Consider the following 7652-nt stretch of genomic DNA (forward strand, 5'->3'; position numbering starts at 1 on the left):
CGGAAGAAGAAATTGGAACATCTTGTGTACCGGGGGCTCGTGGGACGAGTCGCTCCTCTGAGTCTTTGCCGAGAGAGCATTCTTGATCTATACTGCGGTCCTAGCGGACCACCTTTCTGATCACCATCCCCATACTAACCAGCTGCGGAAGTCCCAGCGTCTCCATCACCCCGGCTTTGTCAAATGTGGTATTGCCTCTTCCAAACTCCTAAGCTCCTAGCGGGTCAGTAATGTAAGTCCCGAAGCAGGAAAAATACCTTGTTTGAGTTGTTGCGGAAGGCGATACGTAGGCCAACAAGTATCCCATGTCGGCCAATTTGGTGCTAGTGCATGCTATAAAGTATAAGCAGTCCCGTTTGGGTAACTACACGCTATCTCCCCTACCGGTGATGGTCCTAACTTGACAATGCATGCAATCTTCGATCCCTGGGCAAGTTAGATGCCTTGGGTAGGTACAGCCTTTATACCCTTAGTGTCATCGGAAATCTACGACCCACATGCGGATACTGACCACGGTGTGTATCTGACGACTATAAACCTCTCCGACTACATCCTCCTCGGTCCATAAACCCAGAATGTTCCCAAGGCTGCTGTACACTCATGGTGTAATCTGCTGATGCGAATTTGATCGAGTGCGGTTGCAAGTCCGGCTGAGAAGAAAGTGCTAGCAAACTCCACGTCAACTTCCTATATGTCGGTTCAACTATCTCGAAAATGCTGAAATGGGGCGTCTCGATGTATGGCGGACTACAGTTGCAAGTCCAGTGATCTCTAATGCTGGCGATCTATCCTTTGTTTCCCAAATCTTTGTGCCTCGTAGGCTGGTATCTCTGCTTTGGAAGGTGGGCTGCCCTTGAAAAAGTAGGAATCTATGGTCTTGCGGTGGTCTAATTTGGCTGAACTAGTCGGTGCGGTAGCTTGGCGATCGAGAGGAAGAGGAACCATCGGTCGCCTCCTCTTATAAACTCGATCCGCAAATGCAGTGGACATAGTACTTGAAAAAGAAATTTTTAGTACTAAGGATCAGCGAAATTCAGCGTATATGACATAAAATGGACAAATCGAGCGATTTAACTTGATAAAATTAAACGCTCAATGTCGAAAAAATTCAATCCACAATCATGACCAATTCTAACCAATTAAATTTTCAATTCATCCACATGGAGTTTAACCGCCATAAACCATCCTGAGGCAAACTAACATCTTTGATATAAAACACATTCAACGAGTCAACTATATGTGGAGCCTATTGTTTAGCGCCAACAATAATAATAAAGAGGAAAAATAAAGAAGTAATCACAATCATGAATAATGGTAGAAGAAAAAGCGGAAAATATGAGCAAGTTAGGTATATAAACTAGAATTAAAGAAAATAAAAGAAAATTAAGCACAAACATGAATGTAAATGCATGCACCAAATAATAAAATAAGGAAATAAACTAAAAGAATTAAAACACAAATTCGAACCTAGACAAAACATAAATTCGAACTAATATCAAAATAAAAAAATATGGAAAATGAAGTTGGAGGATACTTACTTGACAAATGCAATATCCAAAGCCTTCGAGATGAGAAATAAGAAGTGAGAGAGTAAGAGAGGAGAATTGCTAAAACTAAAGGGAGAGCAAAATTTTTGGCCATTTGAAGTGGAAGTGGTACATATAGAGAGTGTCTGAACACGCTGTGTTCACCAACGAGTAGTGTTCATGAACACGATCTGGATATCGGAGGCCGTGTTAAAGCGAATTTAAGCGTCTTTGACTTACCAACCGAGAACACGCTCGTGTTTATGGAACGCAGGGGCGTGTTAGGAACACGATCGGGCATAAATGCCCGTGTAGCCTCTATGAGCGTATTCATCTTAATTTGATTTTCTTGATTAGAACACGATGCATGTTAATGAACCTGATCTTGAACACGCCCGTGTTGATCTCAGAAAATGTAAAACTTACGATTCGGCCCTTTCTCACTCTTTCTCACTGTCACGTGATAAGTCCTCAACTCATACACTCGACATAAATAAAACTTACGAAACAAGCATAAAATCTAATCAAACTAAGTTCACAATAAAGGGTAAATTATTAAAATTGAAAAATAGAATTTGGGGTGCCTCCAAAGCGTTTCTTTTATGTGATGAGTCTTCTTGGTGGACGCATGGTGAAAAGCAAATAGTGGGGATTGACCATCCATCCTTCTTCCAAGCAAATGGCTTCAAGTATCAAGCAGAGGATAATGCGTCAATTTCCTCTTCCGAGCTATCAAGCGAAATTTGCCTGATGGGCAAAACTTCGCTCCTCGTATAATTGCGCGTAGTCATAGCTCTAGGGGCTCTTCCAATTTGAAAGCTGGAATTTCACCAATTGGAAGGATCGGCGATTAGGCAATTTCTTGGGGAATGTCGATGGTTTTCTCTAGTCCTTGGCTTGGTTCACTTGCTAGAAGAAACTCGAGCTCCTCCGAGACTTCTTCATTGGATAACTCGTGCTCATCTTCCATCATGAAGGGACTTATGGAAAATCCACCAAAAATTCCTCTAGCTGCAAAGCTTTCGGCATCATCAGTATATGTTCTGTTGGTAGTCTTTCGGAGGGATCATGTTTGCCTCTTCCTTTTACAGTTCTATCTCCATGTTCAAAGAGTCTCACGCATGAGCATCATCGTCAAATATAATAGATAACCCGGAAAAATTCTCACGAACTCAAAGTGATGGCACTCAAGTGTTCCTCGGATTCGATGGCGTCGATGGAGTTCCCAGTTGCTCTTGACTAGTAACTTGAAGATTAAGCCTACTTGATGCTCTACGTTGTTAATCGAGGCTTGTTGATCTTCAAGTATCCTCTCTGTTTGTTGGAATCTATCCTCGAGACTTGCAATAAACATACGTCATGACTCCTCTGACATTAACTATTCACCTTGAGTTGATGGTGCAAGATTAAATTTGTTGAAATTCTAGTGGTTCTTGGCCATCTAAGCTCCATCAAAGGGTGAATGAATGTTGAACTCTTGATTGTAGGTGCTTCCATCACGAGTCATTTGGCCAACTTCCGTATAATTCCACTGTTCATAGCTATAAGAACAATAAGCAACATCACTATATAATGGACAATCATTACTCGAATGTAAACCATAACAAAATTCACAAAAAACTTGGGATGAAAGGATAGGAGTGGAGAGTTGGTCGGTAGCCTATAGCTTGATTCCACTCGAGCTTCTAAAGATGCAGGTATCCCAATTTTAGCACTCTCTTGGTTCTGATCCCATTTACCAGCGTGTCATACAAAGAGTTTGAATTTAACATTGAACCTCCTTATCACTCACTACGAATCATAAACTTAACTAAATAAATATGTACAAAAAAAATAGAAATAAATAATAAAAATGGCTAAATTAACAAATGGCAAATTTCACTATAGTTTTCAAACATTCCCGGCAATGGCAAAACTTGATCAAGTCTCCTTTTCCCTTGATTCCATTTCGGAAAACCCTTAGAGAGAGAAATATTAGGGTTTGGGACGTTCTCCCCGCTCCCTTTCTTTCCTCTCTTCTTTCTTTTAATTAGATTCCCCTTGTCGCGCCAACACGGCGTGTTGATGCCGTGTTCCCAACACGAGGTGGTATTATGCCGTGTTACTCTACGTAGTGCGTGCTCCTAAAAACTTCTTTTTCTTTGATGTTTGATGCAACCAACACGGTAGTGTAGGTGCCCGTGTTAGGAACATGGCGGTGTTGAAATCAACACGGCCACTGTTTAGCTTCCTCATGCACATACTTAGCTTGTTTAGTGACTTTGATGTCCAATTATGCTCCAATTCTTCCCTTTATCATTCTTTGACTTCTTTTGGACCTAATGCACACAGAATAGGCAGCATAGGGTGAGTGTTAGGACCAATTCACATCAAATGTCCATAAAATCAATCTTAAAACCCTATTTAGATGTGTGTATTTTATGCACATCGGACTCGTTGTGCTAGTTTGGTTACGTGTCGAAAGAACTTGCGATTTCTTTCCTTACTCGAGATTGAAATCCTATCTATGTTCTCATTGTTCTTTTCTTTTGTTCTTTTATTTTTAATTTATGTCTTGTATGATGGTTTAGTTTTATTTTGCGAGCATAAACAAGAGTATTGAATTAAAGTCGTGGAAAGCGACAATCATAGAAACCAATCCAATGCTTGGACAAATGTGATGAAAGAAAATTAATTGATTGAGCATTAATATCATTCTTTAAGTGATAGTGGACAAATCATTTTAGAGGGGAAAGAGGAGCCTTGAGAATCGAGACATGCCTAAATATTACGATTCATGATTTGCACCATTAGGATCTTCATCATTCCTTATTTCTCTAGGCACGAGGACTCACGATGGCGGAAGGATTAACATAACCTATATCGAAGGATTAATGCAGGCTAAACCGACTAACAATCTATAGGCAATTGCACCTATCGGATGTAATCTAGCTATGTCAAGTATCAATGTAAGTATCCTCACGGAATTGAGAGCTACTACTACTATGCTATTCCTATTATCTAACTTGGTCGAAAAGTGGTCAAGATCATTAGCTAAAAATAATTGAGAATGCAAATGAAAACTAAATTTCAACAAAGAGAATGAAGGTTTGAAAAGACAATGGGATGAGTTACCCAGTTGGGGATCCCTTTAGCTAGCCCGACTTAAAAATAATAATTTATGAATTCATTAATTAAGAATTGCGATTTGTGGATAATTTCTTAAATGAATTGGCCTCTTTCTCGAGTTAACCAATTCCTAATCCTAAAGATCTAAAGTTGGAATCTTTTCCTAACAATTGATTTTAGAATAGCATTAATCTCTAAATTATTATTAATAAGAATGTCTAGTTCTTATTCCGATTAAGTTATTACACTTATCTTTAAGATGCAAATAACTTAATCACACAAGCGATTGTCCAAACTCAATTGAATTTCTCAATTACTAAGGAGTTCTCAAATTGATTCAACAGTGAAGAAGAAACAATAGATTTTATTATACTTGAATGAAAACTACAATCTTTGATCAACAATTCAATCAATTAAGCATAAAACAAGCCTAGCATGGCTACATATCACCTCAGAATGGGTTTAATAAGAATAGTTACACATGTTCATGATTAAACTAATACAAGAATCAAATAAAAAGTAAACAATAATCCAGAAAGAACATGTACACCCTTTTCTCGAATGGTGGAAATGCTATCCCCTCTTGAATAACTCCAAATCCAATCTCTACATTTGAAGATCTCCTATTTCTTTCCTTTGAATCTTCAATCCAATCCTCAAGAATAGCTATCACGGATGATGTTGAAGTAGAATTAAATCTCTGTTTTTCTCTTTTTGATCATCTAGAATGTTGCTCTCGAAGTCACATCTTGAATACCATAAAGTTCTCTCCCTTAAGAATCCCCTCTTTCTTTCTTTTTCTTTTCTTTTAAATTAGGCTTGAAATTCAACATGGTTTGGATTTGGGTCATGTTGACCAGCCGGCTGGATCCATGCCATGTTGGGCTAAATTTGTACATCTAGCCTTCTAAATGCCTGACTTGGATTTGGGGCTGTGTTGCTTAGCATGGGCATGCTCCTAGGTCGTGTTACTCTCGGGAGCCGTGTTGCAAATTGTTTCTTCTAGCCATGGGTAAGGAATTTCAACACGCCTTTGATCTAACAGTGCTTCTTAGCTTAGCAGGCGTGTGAGGGCACATTAAACAATCTACTGCGCTTGGAATTCGTATTCTTCTCGATTTTGGTATGATTTCTCTCTAACTTCAGAGTATATTAAACTATCAAACCTAAGGTATTAGAGCTAGAAGCGCCATAATTTAGAATGGATTCTAAATTGATAACTCGGTTGAACACCACAAATAATGAATTGCTTGATAAGTTCAAATTAGCTCTAAACAAGAACTAAGAATAGAGTGTATACTTATAAAATATATTAATCATCGGTCAGTGAACTTCAAAATTCGTACTAGGCTTTTATAGTCTTTAGAAAACCCTAATTCTAAGCTATTAAGGAATACAACTCAAATGGGATAAAGATAAACATCCTAACTAAAAGACATAGCGAAAATAAAGTCCTAATATTCCTAAAATACTATGTAGGCTGCTCATTAGGAGTAAGAATCCCTAGTTTCTTTAAGTCACACGCATGGGCCATCTTTGGTCGAGCTAATTAGGCCTAAACTCCTTATGTGCTCCTTTATGCGCATTAAGCCGATACTAGATTCATTCAAGCCCAGTAAAGTGAATTATATTAATGAGCCTTGATATTGAGTCCAACTCTTCAAGCTTTGATGTGTGTAATGCTATAATGCTAAAGGATGACTACATACTTACGATGCAGGTGTGACAATTCTCCTACCTTATGAAGTTTCATCCTCAAAATTAAACAAATTAGGTATTGGTTTCTCATATCCTCCTCCAGCTCCCAAGTTGCTTCATCATTTTCATAATGTTTCCATAACACTTTCACTAAAGGAATAGTCTTATTTCTTAACTCTTTAACTTCTTTAGCTAAAAATGGCAACCCGGTCTTTCCACTTAAGACAAATTATCTTTTGGTTCTAAAGGTTGAGATTGTAAAATATGAGTAGGATCACTCCTATACCTTCTTAGCATAAAAGCTGGGAAACATCATGGAATTGAGATAATTCTAGAGGTAAAGCCAATCTATAAGCTAATAAACCAATCCTCTCAATCACCTCAGATGGACCCAATATACGGGGGCGCCTTCCCTCTTTTACCCATTTGTAGTTGATGTAGATGATTCTATGCATGTTTATTAAGCATTTATCGGTCGTTTATTCATGTATTTGAGTCATATTTATTCCTGTTTGGTCGCGCTATGGTATGTTTATGAAATTTTCAGGTTTTGAGGCCCTTTCGATAGAGATTGATTGATTCTGGGCAAAAACCAAGCTATTTGGATGATTTCTGGCGTATTAGATGCTTATCGAGTCCCGATTCCTTGTTGGCGCTATGAGTTTTGAGGCTTTTACGACCTTCCTTGGACAATTTCAGAAATTTTGCATTTCATGGAGGTTAGTGCACATTGCCGCGGACCATGTACGGATCGTGGAATGGGCCATGTACAACGAAGGCGATTCTATCTATAAATAGAAGCGGCGTGCAAAATGGGATGGGGTTCCACTTGATTTCTAGACTTCCCTACATGCGACCCTCACTTCGCACCTCTGTTCTTGACATTTGGGAGACCAATGTCGGTTTAAAGGATTGATTTGGAGGATTCAAGCAAAGATTGAAGTTTTAGGCGATTGGCCAAGGACATCCGAGATCCATACATGAGGCTGGTTTGGAATTGGCACTTGCGACATTCCACTCCGATTCAATGGGCGAAGGCGGTTATATGTTTCATTTTCTTTTACATTACTTATTTGCTTTTGTATTTGTTTCTTTCATTATGAGTAGCTAGAATTTGCCGAGCGCATTGGGGTTTATCTTTGTTGATGGTTTGTGTTTAAATATTGGATTTTTATACGCCATTTTGTAATCTTCTTCTTGTTTAGCAATAAAATTTGACTCAATTAATTTGAGGCGTTAAATTAATTATCTTTTGGGTTGTTTCTTGACATTTGAAATGCTTTTACAACTAGAAATTAAATAGTAAGAACTACGTAGTTA

Source organism: Ricinus communis, chromosome 2 (assembly GCF_019578655.1).
Source record: "Ricinus communis isolate WT05 ecotype wild-type chromosome 2, ASM1957865v1, whole genome shotgun sequence".
Classification (NCBI taxonomy): domain Eukaryota; kingdom Viridiplantae; phylum Streptophyta; class Magnoliopsida; order Malpighiales; family Euphorbiaceae; genus Ricinus; species Ricinus communis.